This window comes from Bos indicus, chromosome 18 (genome assembly GCF_029378745.1).
Source record: "Bos indicus isolate NIAB-ARS_2022 breed Sahiwal x Tharparkar chromosome 18, NIAB-ARS_B.indTharparkar_mat_pri_1.0, whole genome shotgun sequence".
NCBI lineage: Eukaryota > Metazoa > Chordata > Mammalia > Artiodactyla > Bovidae > Bos > Bos indicus.
Genome location: NC_091777.1, coordinates 42,700,333 through 42,717,955, shown reverse-complemented (window position 1 = coordinate 42,717,955; position 17,623 = coordinate 42,700,333).

Below are 17,623 nucleotides of genomic sequence, written 5' to 3'. Positions count from 1 at the left end.
GATTTTACCAATGGCTTTTTTGGGGAAATGGAGACCAGTGCCTAGGCCTCTCAATTACAGTGGAACTGAAGAAGCTTAAGTTTCAAGTCTGCTATTTGTATGAGTCTCTTCCAAGGCCCTGTGCCTACTTTTGTGTAATAATGTGATATCCTTTTTCTTTCTTTCTTTTTTTAAAAAATTTTTTCTTTTTTTTTTATTTTTTTATTTTTTAACTTTACAATATTGTATTGGTTTTGCCATATATCAAAATGAATCCGCCACAGGTATATATGTGTTCCCCATCCTGAACCCTCCTCCCTCCCCCCTCCCCATACTATCCCTCTGGGTCATACCAGTGCACAAGCCCCAAGCATCCAGTATCGTGCATCGAACCTGGACTGGCGACTCGTTTCATATATGATATTATATATGTTTCAATGCCATTCTCTCAAATCATCCCACCCTCTCCCTCTCCCACAGAGTCCAAAGGATAAAATTTCACAAGCTTGGGACCCCACTATAGCTGGATTGGAGAAGGCAATGGCACCACACTCCAGTACTCTTGCCTGGAAAATCCCATGGATGGAGGAGCCTGGTAGGCTGCAGTCCATGGGGTCGCTAGGAGTCGGACACGACTGAGTGACTTCACTTTCACTTTTCACTTTCATGCATTGGAGAAGGAAATGGCAACCCACTCCAGTGTTCTTGCCTGGAGAATCCCAGGGACGGGGGAGCCGGGTGAGCTGCCATCTGTGGGGTCGCACGGAGTCAGACACGACTGAAGCGACTTAGTAGTAGTAGTAGAATAGCTGGATCTGTCTTGGCCTTAGGTTTCTTGAGCCTAAATGATTTTCACTTTTAGATTCTTAATGTTCTATTCAGATTTTTCTGGACCCACTTAAATGAGCTTGAACAGAAATTACCAATTCATGAAACTGTTTTTGTTGATTTAAAAAAATGTTTTATTTTTAATGGGAGAATAGTTGATTCACAATGCTGTGCTAGTTTCAGGCGTTCAGAAAAGTGTTTAGTTACACATATTCATATATTTGGGCTTCCCAGGTGGCACTAGGGGTAAAAAAATTGCCTGCCAATGCAGGAGACAAAAGAGATGTAGGTTTGATCCCTGGTTTGTGAAGATCCCCTGGAAGAGGGCATGGCAATCCACCCCAGTATTCTTCCCTGGAAAATCCCCATGGGCAGAACAGCCCGGCAAGCTACAGCCCATAGGATCACAAAGAGTTGGACATGCCCAAAACGACTTAGCATGCATGCATTCATATATTTAATCTCGGGAGACTCAGTGGAAAAGAATCCACCTGCCAATGCAGGAGACACAGGAGATGTAGGTTCCATCTCTGGGTTGAGAAGATCCCCTAGAGAAAGGAACGACAACCCACTTCAGTTTCTTGCCTGGAAAATCCCATGTTCAGAAGAGTCTGATGGGCTACAGGTGTCCATGAGGTTGCAAAGAGTCAGACACAGCCAAGTGACTGAGCACACTTGCCCACACACATCTTTATTAGTGTATTTATTCTGTTTCAGATACTTTTCCCACATATGTTAGTAGAATATTGAGTAGATTTTCCTGTGCTATACAGTAGCTCCTTATTAATTATTTATTTCACAAATAGTACTGTGCATATGTCAGTCCCAACCTCCCAATTCACCTCTCCCCCTCACTCTTCCCCCTTGACAACGACAGCCCGTCCGTTAAATTTGAGTCCATTTCTGTTCTGTAGACAAGTTTACCTGCATCATTTTTTTTTAGATTCTACATATAAGTGCTATTATATGATATTTGTCTTTCTCTGATTGACTTAATACACTTAGTATGATCATCTCTACATCCATCCATGTTGCTACAAATGGCTTTAATCTCATTTTTATGGCTTAGTAGTATTCCATTGTATATATGTACTGCATCTTCTTTTTCTACACCTCTGTTGATGGACACTGAGGTTGCTTCCATGTCTTGGCTATTATAAATAGTGTTGCAATGAACTTTGGGGTGCATATATCTTTTTGAAGTATGGTTTTCTCTAGATATCAATTCATGTAATTGAGAAGTATAGGGTATAGGTGATTTCAGGTACAGATGGACCAGGATCTCAACAATGCAATTAGAGTCCTAGCTCTTCCCATTCTTCAGCTCTTTGATCATGCCTATTGTCTTCTTTCTCAGGAAAGGTCTCTCAAGATAGGGCCAGACTACCCCCAGCAAGTTCTAGCCTCAGCTTCCAAGTTAAGTAAGCCCCCCAGGACACAGTGCTTCTTCCCCTGTAATTCCAGCCAGATACTCAGGTAAGATCCTCAGGGGGTTATCCTATATGCTCATGGCTGAACCAACCTGTCTAGCTAGGGTGATGAAATGGGCTGCTTTGCTAAGTCACATCTCCCCTCTAGAGCTGGGATATAGATTCAGCTCTGTCTCTATCATCTGGATTTGTTACCGAGTCAAACTCCATTCTCCTTCCCAATACAGAGCAAAGTCAATCTATCGACATTGGGTTGTGGTGAAGGAAAGTATAGTGTTTATTGCAGGGCTTCAAGCAAGAGTGGGACGCTCATGCTTAAAAGACCCAAACTCCTTGATGGCTTTCAGGCAAGGGTTTTTAAGAGGCAAAATTAGGGGTGAGGGTAGCAGGGAATTTAATCAACTCATGGACCTTTATCTGGTTGGTTGATAGTGAAATAACAGGGTGATGTTTCAAGTAATTTCGCCTTCTGGTTTCAACCAGTCTGGGGTCTACGTGCTTATGCTCAGGATGTGGTCATCATCCTTTAATAGATGGAGGTCTTAGTTTCTACAGAACAGCTCAAAGGTATATGTCAAAATATTATCCATATCCCTCCAAGAGGAACTAGGAGTCCTGTGACTCTACTGTTCTAGTCATTAACTGCTTGAGTCTGATCTTCAGAACTCAGGGACTCAGAAGGGTCTGTCACTGGGAAGGCCGCACAGGGTTTTGCTTGGTTTCAGAAGAGATGGCTCCCCCAAAGAAAATCAATATGGTTTTACTAGAGGTAGGGACAGCAGATGCTGGGCTGGCAAAGTTAAAAGTTAATTTGTGCTCATGAGCTTACATTTAGAGACACTCTTCTCTCTGCATGTCCCAGATCCCATTTCCTGTTCAGATGAGCTTGTTGCTGTTCAGTCACTAAATCGTGTCCAATTATTTGTGATACGATGAACTGCAGCATGCCAAGCTTCCCTGTCCTTCACTATCTCCCTGAGTTTGCTCAAACTAATGTCCACTGAGTCAGTGATGCCGTCCAACCATCTCATCCTCTCCAACTCTCACAACCATACATGACTACTGGAAAAGCCATAGCTTTAACTATATGGACCTATGTTGGCAAAGTGATATCTCTGCTTTTTAATTCGCTATCTAGGTTTGTCATAGCTATTCTTACATGATACATGTGTCTTTTAATTTTGTGGCTGCAGTCACCGTCCACATTGATTTTGGGGCCCAAGAAAATGAAATCTGACACTGTTTTCACATTTTCCCCATCTGTTTGCCATGAAGTGATAGGACTGGATGCCATGATCTTCATTATTTGAATGTTGAGTTTTAAGCCAGCTTTTTCACTCTCCTCTTTCACCTTCATCAAGAGGCTCTTTAGCTCCTCTACACTTTCTCCCATTAAAGTGATATCATCTGCATATCTGAGGTTGTTGATATCAGCAATATTGAACCAGCAATCTTGATTCCAGATTCTGGTTCACCCAGCCCAGTATTCTGTATGATGTATTTCTCATATAAATTAAATAAGCAGGGTGATAATATACAACCTTGATGTACTCCTTTCCCAATTTTGAACCAGTCCATTGTTTCATGTCCAATTTTAACTGTTGCTTCTTGACCTGCACACATGTTTCCCAGGAGGCAGGTAATGTGCTGGTATTCCAATCTCATTAAGAATATGCCACAGTTTGTTGTGATCCACACAGTCAAAGGCTTTAGCATAGTCAATGAAGCAGAAGTGGTTTTTTTTAAAATTCCTTTACTTTTTCTACGATCCAGCATGTATTGGCAATTCTATCTCTGGTTCCTCTACCTTTTCTAAATTCAGCTTGTACATCTGAAAGTTCTCAGTTCATATACTGCTGAAGCCTAAATTGAAGGACTGTTAGTATGATCATGCTAGCATGTGAAATGAGTGCAATTGTACTGTAATTTGGGCGTTCTTTGGCACTTCTTTTCTTTGGGATTGGAATGAAAACTGACCTTTTTCAGTACTGTGGCTACTGCTGAGCTTTCCAAATTTGCTGGGATAATGAGTGCAGTGCTTTAACAGCATCATCTTTTGGAATTTAAAATAGCTCAGCTGGAATTCCATCACCTCCACTAGCTTTGTTCATAGTGATTCTTCCTAAGACCCACTTAACTTCACACTCCAGGATGCCTGGCTCTAGGTGAGTGACCACACCATCGTGGTCATCTGGGTCATTAAGAGCTTCTTTGTATAGTTCTACTGTGTATTCTTGCCACCTGTTCTTAATTTTTCCTGCTTCTGTTAGGTTCTTGCTGTTTTTGTCCTTTATTGTGCCCATCTTTGCATGAAATGTTCAGATGAGCTAGATGCTATTAACTTTGACCAGCCTAGATGGGTAACCAAGGATCAGTCAGGACCATGTTTTTTTTTTTTTTTTTGCAGATGGGGGTATGGACTGAGGACGAAGTACTAGCCCCTTCTTTCTCTCCCTAGCCACTTAGCCCTGCATAATCTCCTGGGATTTAAACCAATCCCACGCAAGAACCTCAAATTATCTGAGATTAACATGACGCACAAGATAATGAAGATTCACATGAGACATTAAATTATAGAAAAATGAAGAAATTTTCATTCTCGTGCACACAAGTTAGTGGGTCAAGATTCACATTCTCTGTGTGTTCTTGGCAGATTACGTCATCTACAGAAAGTTTCAGATGCTCACGGTGCTTCAGATGATGCACTGGGATTATTTGCTTCTTCTTTAAATCAGGACAATAAGAAGGATAACATCTGTGAGCAGGAGCACTCTGAAGCAGACATCTGTCCTTCCCTCCCCTGAGCCAGGCCCCAGATTCCATGACATTCTGAGGACCTTAGGAGAATAAGGGACCACTTTGCCATGCACTGGGCATTTTCAGTATAATTGCACCATTGGTTTCCTGAGTGTGACATCTTGCCTGATTACACTGCCTGTTCAAGGAAGTAAGAGTTGCATGAGGAAGGCTTCTGTCTGGTGACCTTTATTTTGGCGGAAAGCTAATAGACATTCCACTCTGCAGAGAGGATGTTCTCTGGGGAATTTGCACACTAATACAGACTTTGCCTCCATCATTGTGTTTAATTCAAAGGAGAGTTACATCAAAGTTTTACCTAATGATTTGTGCAACATTCTTTCATAGTTAAAGGAAACTGATGCTCACCAATCTTCAGTACCTTACGAATAGAGCTATTTCCCTTCCCCAGCCCCTCTCAGACTTGGAGCTGTGGGTAATTATGTGCTTATAACAGAGCAAAAAGCAAGATGAAAGGGGTTTTTGACTGTGGGTGATGAGAGCCTGTGCTTTCTGCTAGGCAGGGGATACAGGGAGATCTCAGCAGGCTGGTCCTGACCTGGATTGTGTGAAGCCCATCCATAGCCATCATGACTGTTAACCATCTAGGCGATCAGGAGCCCCTCCAGGCACCTCTCCCTCATCCATGCACCATCTCCTCATGCAAGTATTCTCCTACGCTATTCTCCTACAATACAAGGCAGTGGCGGGGGAGGGGGCAGCGAAAATAAGAAGGAAGTGATCAAAGAGTGGGCAGATAGTGCTTCCTGTCAAGAAGAAGAAGGAGCTGCCAGAGAATTGGGCCACTCTATCCAGTGCCCACCCTCTAAGTCAAAGCTCAGAAAACACCCTGGGAAATGTAGATCTGGCTGACACAGTATTCAATAATTTCACATTGAAATATTTCCTGCCATAGGTATTCTCCAATTTTGCCAGGAACCCACCATTCACCAATGGCTTCTCTGCAGCTTGATGGACACACTTGTGTTACCCGTTTGTTCCTTGGAGTTGGCAATCCCTTCATCTGAGCACATTTGTATTCTGCATACTGAGTGAGACCTCTGAGAGATCATAGACCCTGAAACAATTTTTGGGTGGATCTTCCAATTTTGGGTCTTCGTAAGAAGAAAGATGACAAACTTCACCTCTTTTCTGAACTGTTACAACCAGTCCTAACCAGCCTCTCTTCAGTCTACTGTCTCTTCAAATCACACCCTGCAAAGGGATCATAAATCAGCTCCCACACACTCCCCAGCTGTGTCCTAAACCCTTCAGAGAAGCCCATTGTTTGTGGTTGATGGACAGATCTTTCCACTCAGCATTAAGGGCATTCAGGACCCTTCATACATGGTCCCAACACATCTTTCCAATCATAACACCCTCCCTCTCTGAGCCCCACCAGGACATGAGCCCTCTCTCAGCTCCTGTGCCCACTAGGAGCACAGAAAGCCCTTGGGTGCTCCATGTCTTCACTCTAAGACTTTAGGAAATGAGTAGGGAGCTATATGACCACCCAGCATGTTCATACTCTTCCTGTGTGCATGGAAACCATCCTCCCTCTCTCTAAGCCATGCCAGGGACTGTAGGCCCAGCGAGTGACTTTCTCATGTCCAGCTGCCATTCCATCTCTTCAGTTCCAACAATCATCCTGGACTTCAACAAGAGACATGCTGAGCCACCTGTGCTTCCCCCATCTCCTGAGACTCATCCAGGAGCATCCTTCAAGGCAGGACTGGGTCTCAGCCCTGACTGTACCTTAGGCTCATCTAAGAGCCTGAAAGATTCCAGGTACCAGTGCACACTCCAGAACAATCAAATCAAATCCTGGTGATGGGATAGGGTATCAGTAGGCTCAAAGCAGCCCTGTGTGCAGCCAAGATTGAGAAGCACTGCTGCAAGTTCATGAATCTCTACTGGGGTCCTCAGCATAGCCTCAGGAGCCTTTAAAACACACACATTCTCCAGCATCACTCCAAACTAATAAGACAAGAACTCCAAGGGTGGTTCTTGGCTGTTAGTATTTTTAAAGAGCCCTAGAAAGAGTCTACCCACTAATCCATAGCAATGCCCAGGTGGTTCTTTAAAGCAGGACTCCAAGAGGGTAATGAATGGCTTAGGAGAGAGTGAACCATCCACGTAATAGCACAATGACCACTTGATTCACAGTCCCACCAAGCTGCAACCTGAAGAAACATCCCTGGCCCAGGGCAATGGGCTCAATGAACAATCCCATCATCCCTCCGCTAAAGAATCAGGGAGCCAACTGATCCTTGGCTGATCATGTTGGTGCTTTGGTCTCAGTTTGCAGATGCCAAGAGATCCAATCGAACCCTTACCAGTCATGTGGCAACTGTCCTTTGCTTATGCATCCTCTGTCTTCTCTCCTGGGCAAGGTGCTGTTGCCCTTTCTCTCCTAAGTGTCCTGGTCCCCACTGTATGGGGAACACAGACAGAGGATGGTACTGAGGCAAGTGGGGGAAGGTGGGCCAAACTGCTTGGACTTTTGGCTTGAATCCAACTAGAAATGCCTCCCTCTGTTGGATAGCATCACGGTTACCATGGTTACCTGCTTACCATTTTACCATTTAGTCATTTCACACTCACAAGAGGGGTACCCATGTAGGCTGTGGCTCTATCTCACAATTGAGATTTAACGTTTATCATCAGCAAATACCAGTCCAGACCTTAGCCGTTATCATTTATTCTACAGTTTCTCATTAAGCATTTTACAGTTCTCAAACTTTAATAACTTTAGTTATGGGAAGGATAAAAAACAATCTTCCTGGTAATGAGCAGAGAATTTTCTTCTTGCAGATAATATTAGACTTGGATTGTGTTTTCCAAAGTACACAATTTTCCTTCTCTCATATGGTGCCCATTTCCCTCTGCAGGATCTGAATGATAATGTTTCTAACCATGCAATGCAGGTACCCTAAAATTTAATAGATTTGCTTTTAAATGCCACTTAGATATTGTTTCTATCCTACCTATAACCCAAGTTATTAAAATTTACCAGTAAAAAAGACTTTATGAAGACCTGTATTATAGCACAACAGATAAGCAAGTTCAGCACCACTCTTAACTGGAGAGCGAACTTCAGTGTGTCAGTGATAGCCAGGAGGCCACATGGACATAGCCCCTTCAGTGCCCACTACCCTGGCCCAAACTTGTGCCCATGAGGTTTTCAACTTTCATGAACCAGTGGAAACTGGAAAACCATGATTTCAGCCTTAAAACAGTTCTAAAGGAGAAATAATTGCTCCTTTGGTGTATAGTGGCTCAGCTGATAAAGAATTCGCCTGCAATGCGGGAGACCTGGGTTCTATCCCTGGGTTGGGAGGATCCCCTGGAGAAGGGAACAGCTACCCATTCCAGTATTCTGGCTTGAAGAGTTCCATGGACTGTCTCAAAGAGTCGGACATGACTGAGCAACTTTCACTTTACTTCACTTTGGTATATAGTGTGTTTTTCCTGGGAGAACCACCTCCCAGTAAGAATCTGTGAACTAAACAGATGTAGAACAAGTACCCACTCAAGTTTGCCAGGGGGTGTGGCTGTGCAAACAGTGTGGGATTCGGCACAGGTGTGACTCTCTGCCGAGTGTGATCACCTTTTATTTCCTTTTCTCATGCAGTAAGTCCAGGCTGTTTCAAAGTTGGATCCTAGAAATTCTGATGCAAGAGAGCACAGAGCTGACCTTCACTTCTGCTGCCTCCCAAGTTCCTGTATGAACACTCCACTCCTTGAGGAAGGAGTTCAGCAGAGAAGCACAAAAGCAGGAGAAATCCAGGAAGGTGAGGATGCCTGCTGGCTACTGGGAGCTGGAGACAGAAGGAGCAGTGGACGGTGAAAGGGAACCGAAGAAGATGCAGCTTGAAATGTGCAGGGGAAGGGCTCCGAGGATCTGTGAGCAGGTCTGCTTGGTGCAAACCCAGAGCCAGCTGAAATGGAGCCCTTCCCCTCCCCATGCCCCTCTTCCACACTGATCCCAGGAGAACCATCTGAGAACTCTGTCTAAACTCCTCAGGCAGAACCTGGGCTGTCATGTGATACTAGGAAGCTGGTGTCTTCCCTTTGCACTATGGCAGTCAGGGTTCCAGGCCCCAGAGTAATCCAGTAGGTGGACAAGCTGGATCCAATATGTTTGGAGATGTCCATCCATCTTCCTCTTCAGGGGAGAGGCCTAGCAGGAAACATCAGTGCCCAGTGGCTGAGTAGGCCTGGACTGGCTCCTTACAATCATTCACCCCTCCATCCTCTGCTGGCAAATTGGTAGCCAAGGACAAGGATGAAAGCTGGGGAAAGTCACAACCTGGACCCTGCTGTGCCACGTGAACTTGAAGGGTGGCTCCATGTCCAGTACTGGTAGAAAGGCTTCAGAGGGGAGTTCAGCTGTCCTGGAGGCACTGGGCTCAGAAGAGAGAGGCCAGCTTCACTAACTCCTGGGTGGATGGGTCCTTGTCACATTGCAGTGGCAATGAATGTCTCGAATATCTGGCTGTAAGTTCTTGGTTGTAAGGTGTCCAGGGTCCAGAAGTACCTCTATCTGAGGTACTGGGAAAGCCCTGGTAGGGAGTTTCAGAGCCCCAGAAAGTGAGTGGGGTTTTGCCAGTGAGGCAGACAGGAGTTCTGAGCTACAGTTCTCTGAGCATAAGTATGTACGTGATCTTTCTATTTGAAGACAAACATCCCACTGACACCTGGTTTCAGTGAATTGGGGAAAAACCATTTGATACTAAGCAGCTATCAGTCATGCCCAGCAGACAGATAAAAATGATGGTTAGTGGCTTAATCAACAAAGCAATGGATGCATGTTCAAAGTCTGAAGCTCCTTATGAAATAAATTTCACTCACAACCATGCCCTACTCACAGTAAGCATTTAGTGAATACTGGTGGGGCTGATGCTTCATGGGGAAGTCAATATCCCTGGCAGACAGGACACAAATGACAGCCCAGTCACGTCTCTACAGCTTTTCTTCCAAGTGTAAAACAACTCAGCTTTTGTGTGGTTCTCAGACTATATCTTCACTGCTGTGGGGAGACTGGCTTGCTGGACATGGCCTGGGCCAGGGAGTGTCTATTAAAGCCTTGCTTCTTGAGCATCTGGCGCTGTGAAATGGCAAATCAAGGGCCAACTGTGATCCCAAGGATAACTCCACTGAACTTGCTTGCCTGAGTGACGCACACTTGTGTTTAGAGCCCAAATGGCATGGCCTTGCATTGTATCTCGCCACATAATAAATTGTAGCCCTCACGTTAACCGGTCAGGCTTCAGTGATAACCAAAGTGCAGCTGCTGGTGGGGCCCTGATCAATACGGCTTTCTATTTATAGGATTGTTACAAATGGAAGTTTTATTTAAATGAGACAACGCTGAGGCGTGCACAGAAGATCGATCTGATAAAATACAGTAAAAGAGTTTAATTTGGGTTTGATACCCAGCACGCGTGCATGCACGCTCGCATACACACACATTGACACTCACCTCCATGCTTTCCTGAGAGACAACATATTGTGAAGAAAGGTCAGCAGCCTGCCCAAATACCCCTAAGGTAATTACACTCTGAGGATGTGCTGGAGGCAGGATGCTTGAGAAAGAGCAAGAAGGCAAAAAGCACAGAAAAGGGGTTGGCCTGGGCTCGAGGGACCCTGGGCTGCAGTTCCCTCCATGACTGGTTGGCTGTGTGGCCATGGAGAAGGACCTCTTCTCTCTGGAATTCCATCTCTCTATTTAAAGATGAGCCCACTCAACTCTGACCCTGTGGGGCTCCCCAAAAGGAACATCATCCTAAAGGAACCACCACAAAAGGAGAATTATACTTTTTCTGCCTTGTCCATCCCTGGTTCCTATAATCCAGACAACCAGCATCTGAGGACCTTTGACACAGGGAAGTGAGGTTTCCAACACCCGCCCCACCAAGAGTGTGCCACCTGAGCAAGGTTGGTGGGCAGGAGACATTTGTCTGGAGACTTCTGGCAAAGACTCCACGTCTGTGGTCTTGTCGAGCTTTCCCAACCATGATGGGGCACCGGGGTGGGTTTACTTCCTCCCCCCTGGGCCTCTGACTTTTCCTCCACAGGTGGGTACAGCTATATGTCTATCTATGGAGAAGATGTGAGCATGAAAGGAGGCGGGATCCGTGGGATGCCACATCCACTGCTTGGCATAAGAGAAGTGCTCCGGGAATTGGCTGTGCTCCCCGGAAGTTGGTAACAAGGGTCACCCGAGCCAACAGGCAAGGTTAAGTTGTCATGTTGCTAATGTTTAATTGCAGACAGCCCAGCATCAGCCTGGTATCAACTTCCACACCCATCTGATTGGGAAAAGTGGTCCCAGCGGGTACCAGGTAAGATGCTGGGTTCTCAGTGCATCTTTGGAAAGATGTTGGCAGCGGTCACTCTCCCATCACCCAGGACTCCTGCAGACTCCCTCTCATCTTTTCCAGTTTGATGCCACGAACTCTGCAATGGCAAGGGAAGGCCAGGCTTTATCACCCAGGCTTTCAACAAATACTCATTTCAGGGTTTAGGTTTTCCTCTAAGGACGGACCGATGTTTTGCAACAGGCGGGGTTGATCCTTGGGCAATGCAGTCACGTGAAGACTCTTCCTCGTGGCAGAGTCGGGATGTTTATCTGGGGCAGGAGAAGGCAAGAGCCTCAGATTCCTCTCCAGGAAGAATTCATGTGCTGCAGTCTTAGGAAATGAAATTTTTCTTTTTAATAGCATACAGAGACTTCATCTTGCATATTAGAAGTTTACCAGGTATTAGGTAATTTGGATCATAAATTGTCTTCAAAGTGACCCATCATCTCAGTATTTATTTTTTTTTCCTCTCTGAAAGGATGGGAGGCATAAAAGCAAGCTTTGTAGTTTTATATCTGTCAGCTTGTCACATAAATATCTCAGTAACAACTGATCTTATCATCATAAAACTTCCATTTGTATAGTTAGACATGTCACGTTGGCCAGTTACATAAAAGTCAAGTACACGCAATATTCAAGCCTCTGCAGGCCAGGCTGCCAGCCCTCCTCTGGCCGGCTGTGTTGGCCACAGAGTGGTGTGCATGTGCTAGGCTGGGTGGGAGCCCCATCAGAGAGCAGAGCATCTGGGGAGGCCTCAGTCCCCCACACTGGAGAGTGTTCCCTGCAGGGTTGAAAGAAGGAAGTCCTTCAGAATGATGGGCGCCTGCCTGCTTTCTCAAAGGGCACCATTAGGACACAGCTTGGTAAACACAGTTCAGGTCCTTTGTGATCGTGGCAGTAAATCAGGGTTCAAGTTCACTTTTAGTCAACTCTGTCAGGAAATGGGGCTGGAAAATACCAGGGTGGATAGCTGCTAGTGCCACCCACTGGCCCTCCAGCACACCTTGATTTAGTGGGCAGGAAAGACCCTATATGAACAAGAGCAGTCCATGGGGGAGGTGCGGCAGCTGAGCCTTGAGGATGTAAGGAGGATCCTACATCCTACAAGAGGATGTAAGGATCCAGAAGCAGGGAGGAATCTCTGCTCTGCTGGGCAATTGGAGGGTGGAGGTGGGGGCAAGAGTCTAGACAGCTTAACGCCTTGGGGCATGAAGGTTGTACTTGGTTTTGGACTCAAGACAGGACTTGACATGAATACCATTGAATGGGACTATTTCATTTTCCTGACTTACTGAGGACTAGCTGTATGCCAGGCACTGTACCAGGGCCAGGGGCACAGCAAAGCTCCAGGCTCATCCAGCCCCTGGCATCCCAGAGCTTATAGTCTAATAGGGAGAGGGGGTAGAAGCAAACTGTTACACAAATAACCGTGCCCACTCTCCACCCTGAAGGGTAGTGATGAGGGCTCCATGTGATAAGTGTCTGAAAAGTCCCTGCTGTCTGAGCTCCTTAATGAGCTCAGTTGCTCAGCCGTTGTCCGACTCTTTGTGACTCTATGGACTGTGTCCCACCAGTTTCCTCTGTCCATGGAAATTTCTGGGCAAGAATACTGGAGTGGATTGCCATTTCCTACTCCAGGGGCTCTTCCTGACCCAGAGATTGAACCAGCATCTCTTCTGTTTCTTGCATTGGCAGGCGGATTCTTTACCAGTGCGCCACCTACCGTCTGGAAATTCCCCTGAACTCCTTTGGGCTCCCCCTTCCCCTCCCCCAGTCTTGCTCACAGGTGGATCTACAAACACCAGCCGGCCCACCACACCCCTGGTGACTCAGGAACGTGAGGAACAGAGACAGGCTGAGACCTCAGAGTGGCCCAAAGATCCTGGGATATGAAGCTGAAAATGCCACCCCTCCATCCTCTCTGGGCCCTTCGGGTTCTGAAGAAGCATTGAGCTGAGTGCTGTTGCAGCTGGAACTTCTGTTCTAAGCATCCATTTGGAACATAAACTTTTTAAAGGTAAATGTTGCCAAAATAGGCTCAGATGATGCCACTGAACATTGAGGAATGGTAGGTGGAGCTCAGGGGTGAGGATAAGGGCTCACCTGGGAGCCACGGCTGATTGGTGAAAAGGTGGGTGAAGACTGGAGAGGCCATGTTGCATTATTCTGTGACTTTTGGTTGTTTTTATGCTTTAAAATCCCCCTTTTATGGGTCCTTATTTAGGGTAAATGTGTTTTTGATCCCAACCTAGAAAAACAATAATAGCTATCCTGTACTGAAGGACTACATACAAAGTGCTTCATTAATATTCTTGACGGTTTTGATGCCACAAACCCAGTTTTACAGGCGGGATGTAGAGGAGATGCTTTTGATAGACTCGGGATTCAAACCATAGCTGCCTGATGCCTTTCCCTGATCTGTGAGGCAGTTACCGTACCCATGGCACTTGCTTTGTCCCTCTGTCCCTTTTGGGTGGCCATATGTGGTCACACGCTATGTGATATGGCAACACTTGTGAACCCTAGGACGGGAATATGAATTGCAAAGGAAATAAAAACTGCTCCTGGTCTAAACAGTGGTCATTCTTTCACCAGGCAACACATCTTTTTGCCTGTTGAGCCTGGAACCTTCTCTCTCACCTGGACTTGTTCCTCCCTGAAGATGAAGCCCGAGTTTCTCTGCTTCGAGATGCTCTCTGATGGTCCCAGCTCTCTGGCCTACCTTCGTTCTAGGACCCAACATAGCATCTTTCTTCCTTCTCAGATACTACCCCCCACATGCCACATGTATACGAGTCACTCTCTGGTGCTTGTGCTGCCGGAGCTATGCTGCTGTGCGCCCTTCAACATCCTTTAGACACGGTTTAGGTTGAGGACATGGAGAACACCAAACAGAAATTTGTCCAAGAGACAATTCTGGATAAGCCAGAGCTTCAGGGCAGGTGCAGAATTCACTTTGGGGAACCCAGACCACTGGGTGCAGGTCAGACACCCACAAGTTCTTGGGAACCCCCCAAGAAGGTTAACCAACAAGAGTAGAATTGGAAACACAAAGCAGGTTTTGACTCCCAGCTGCAAACAAGCTTTCATTGCCCATGACTAAAGGAAAACAGGAAATCGAGGTCAGGATGGCACCATCAGAGCCTCTCAGGTAGAAGAAGATGGTGGTGGTTTAATCGCTCAGTCGTGTCCAGCTCTCTGTGACCCCATGGACTGTAGCCTATCAGGCTCCTCTGTTCATGGGATTCTCCAGGCAAGAATACTAGAGTGGGTAGCCATTTCCTTCTCTAGGGGATCTTCCCGACCCAGGGATCAAACTTGCATCTCTTGAGTCCCCTGCACTGGAGGCAGATTCTTTACTGCTGAGCCACTAGGGAAGCCCCAGGTAGAATAAGCCAAGATGCAATTTTTAGAAGAAACTGACAGTCTCCCCAGAGGGCCCCCCAAGTCCACAGCCCATCCCCTCACCAGGGTGCACTATTCAGATGCCCTTTCGCCTGCCTTGGTGCTTCCTCCAGACATGAGGAGGTCACATAGTGATTTCTTGAACAAGAAGAACCTCCAGATATGGTTAAGCCCTGACTAGAGAGAGGCACCATTCACCTCATCCCTTGCTTGTTCTCTGCTTGATACATGACCTTGTAATTCTCAAGCTAATCCTCCATTAACACCCAGGAAATTTTGGCCTTTTAATTAAAAGAAAGTCTACAAAGAAAATAGGTCAATGGACCTTTCTGAAAGGTGGTCCCCAGCGAAGCCAAAGGCCTGCCTTGGTATTTCCAGGTTTCCCAGTGTTAATAGAATTTAGATTGCAGGGAGAATTTAGATCACAGGAACAGAAAGCTCCAGCCTTTTTCACTGACCCAATTTGAGAAGTAAAAATTGATCAGCAGACCAGCTGGGCATGCAGACATAGACCACAGCATTTGCATGGGCTGTTAAGAGTGTTATTCACAGCTTCTGGTGGAGGAGCCAGGCACGTCTCTGCGTCCAAAACTGCGTGCTTATAATGGAGAAACCCCTGCCTTTCATGCCTGTGCATCAGGCCAGAGAGACAGGGCACAGCCCTCAGGTCAGGGAGAAGCCAGCTGGGAAAACCCACCAGCCTAGAGGGGCAGGTGAGGCTACAGGAGGGACTGTCACCTCTTCCCCCTGGTTGTCCTGTCCAGGGACCTGTGAAGGAAGGCAGTGATGTGGGGAGAGGAATTCCAGAACCCCCCAACTCTATACATTTTGTGAGTTGCCTCCTACATTTACCAGTGGATAAGAAAAATAATGTGTATTGCTAAGATTAAGAAAAAAAAAAAAAGAAGAAGAAATTTCATACTGTAAGTGCACAGATCTTAAGGGGACAGTTTGATGAGTTTGGGCAGGTGTACACATCAGTGTAACCACCAGACTAAACAAGATGTACATTCCCATGACACCAGAATGTTCCCTGAAGCCCCTGTCCAGTGACTCCCCTCCAGAAGTGACCCAAGTTCTGTCCTGATTTCTCTCACCACAGCCTAGCTTTCTCTGCTCCAGGACTCCAAACACACTAAATCATGCAGTGTGCATTCTTTTGTAACTGGCATGCATTGCTCAGCCTATTGTTTGAGATTCCTTCATGATATTGTGTGTATTAGTAGCTTAGTTTTTTGTTGTTGCTGAGTGATAGATCATTATATGGTTTTACCACAGTTTGTTTATCCATTCAACTTTTGAAATGTGAGGAAAAAAAAAATTCAAAATTCAAAGCATTCAAGTAACAAAAAATTGTATTTTAGGTCAGAATTAATAACAGCCACAGATGTTTGCTAAATGTCTGCTGGACGTTGTGCTGGGCATGGTGAGTGCAGCTGTGGAGAGAAGGAATGACAGTATCACCTGCCCTCATGGCAGGAAGATTCTAGTTGGAGGCACAGACTGTGAGCAAGTAATCAGATGCATGACCGAGACAACTTAGATCGTGATACGTTGTATGAAGGCAAAACTGCTATGGAAAATAAGCCAAAGATTACATTTTTAGGACAGATAATTTGGCATCGTTTTTTGCTTAAAATTGCTATTAAGATCATTAGCTTGATAAAAGAAACATTTGCATCAATTTCTGGTTTTCTGTTTAAAAAACACTCTCTCACCAGTGGGTCTGGGTAAAGGGTGAGGCTCATACCTCATGCTGCCCCTTTCTTCTTTGCCCTCTGCTTTACTGAGTCTATGTCCTCTTGGTATATCATTTCTTGGCACCCCATGTATATTTGTAGTTGTTTAGTAAAGATTTCCTAAAAATAAGACTCTTGACTCTAAGAAATAAAGCCAAGAAACACATGTGCTGTGGGATGTGAATTGTATCCTCTAGAACAGCAACCACTCTCTCTGTTCAAAATTCCTGATATGAGTGTTTTCAAAGGAAGCTCTTTTCTCTTTATCGGTAGGAGTTCTGTCTTGAGTTCTACAGTCTGCATTGTTAGGAAAGAAAGAGGAAGCGAGAGACACAAGGAGATACGTTAGCATCCCATAATAAAGTAGTTCATGGCACAATTAAAATGATGTACTAGAACAGTAACATGATATGCTGAATTTAAATAACTAAAGCTGATTAAGGAGGACATTGGAATTAAATGCTTGATGGAATTGACATAACAGATCCAAGATGGCCTCTCCACGTTTCAGCGGAGAGATGGTGCCAACCATTGATATTTTCCAGGCAAATTTGTTGATAGATAAAACATTTTTATGGACTTTCCATTATTCCTTGTAGCCATCAGCTTTTAATTTTCTCTTTCTAGTTAATATACTTGTGTATAATTTAAACAGAAAACTGTTCTGTTTCATCATAAAAGATTTGCCTGTTACTTTGGGTGTGTAAATCAAGCAGACAGCACAACATTCTTGAACTTGTTTTTTAAGGCATTTGTTGACAACAACAGAAAAGAAGATCACAGACACCGCCAATAAGCGTGGACATCAATTATTTTTTAATTGTATAGGAGTACAGTACACTAATTAAAACTAGTATATCTTGCAATGCCAAAGGCAAAATTAATTATTAATTTTTATTAATATTCAGAAGTAGCACAAGGAATGCATTAATAAAGATTTGGTGGTTGTGACTGAGATCTTGTTTAGCTTTATATTTTAGAAAGGAAAAAAAAAAAAAAAAAGAGGTTTGCTGGCTGGGTCTGACTAGCAAAGCCTGCACTGGAGGGATGATCTTTATTGAAAAGGAGCACACTCTCCAGA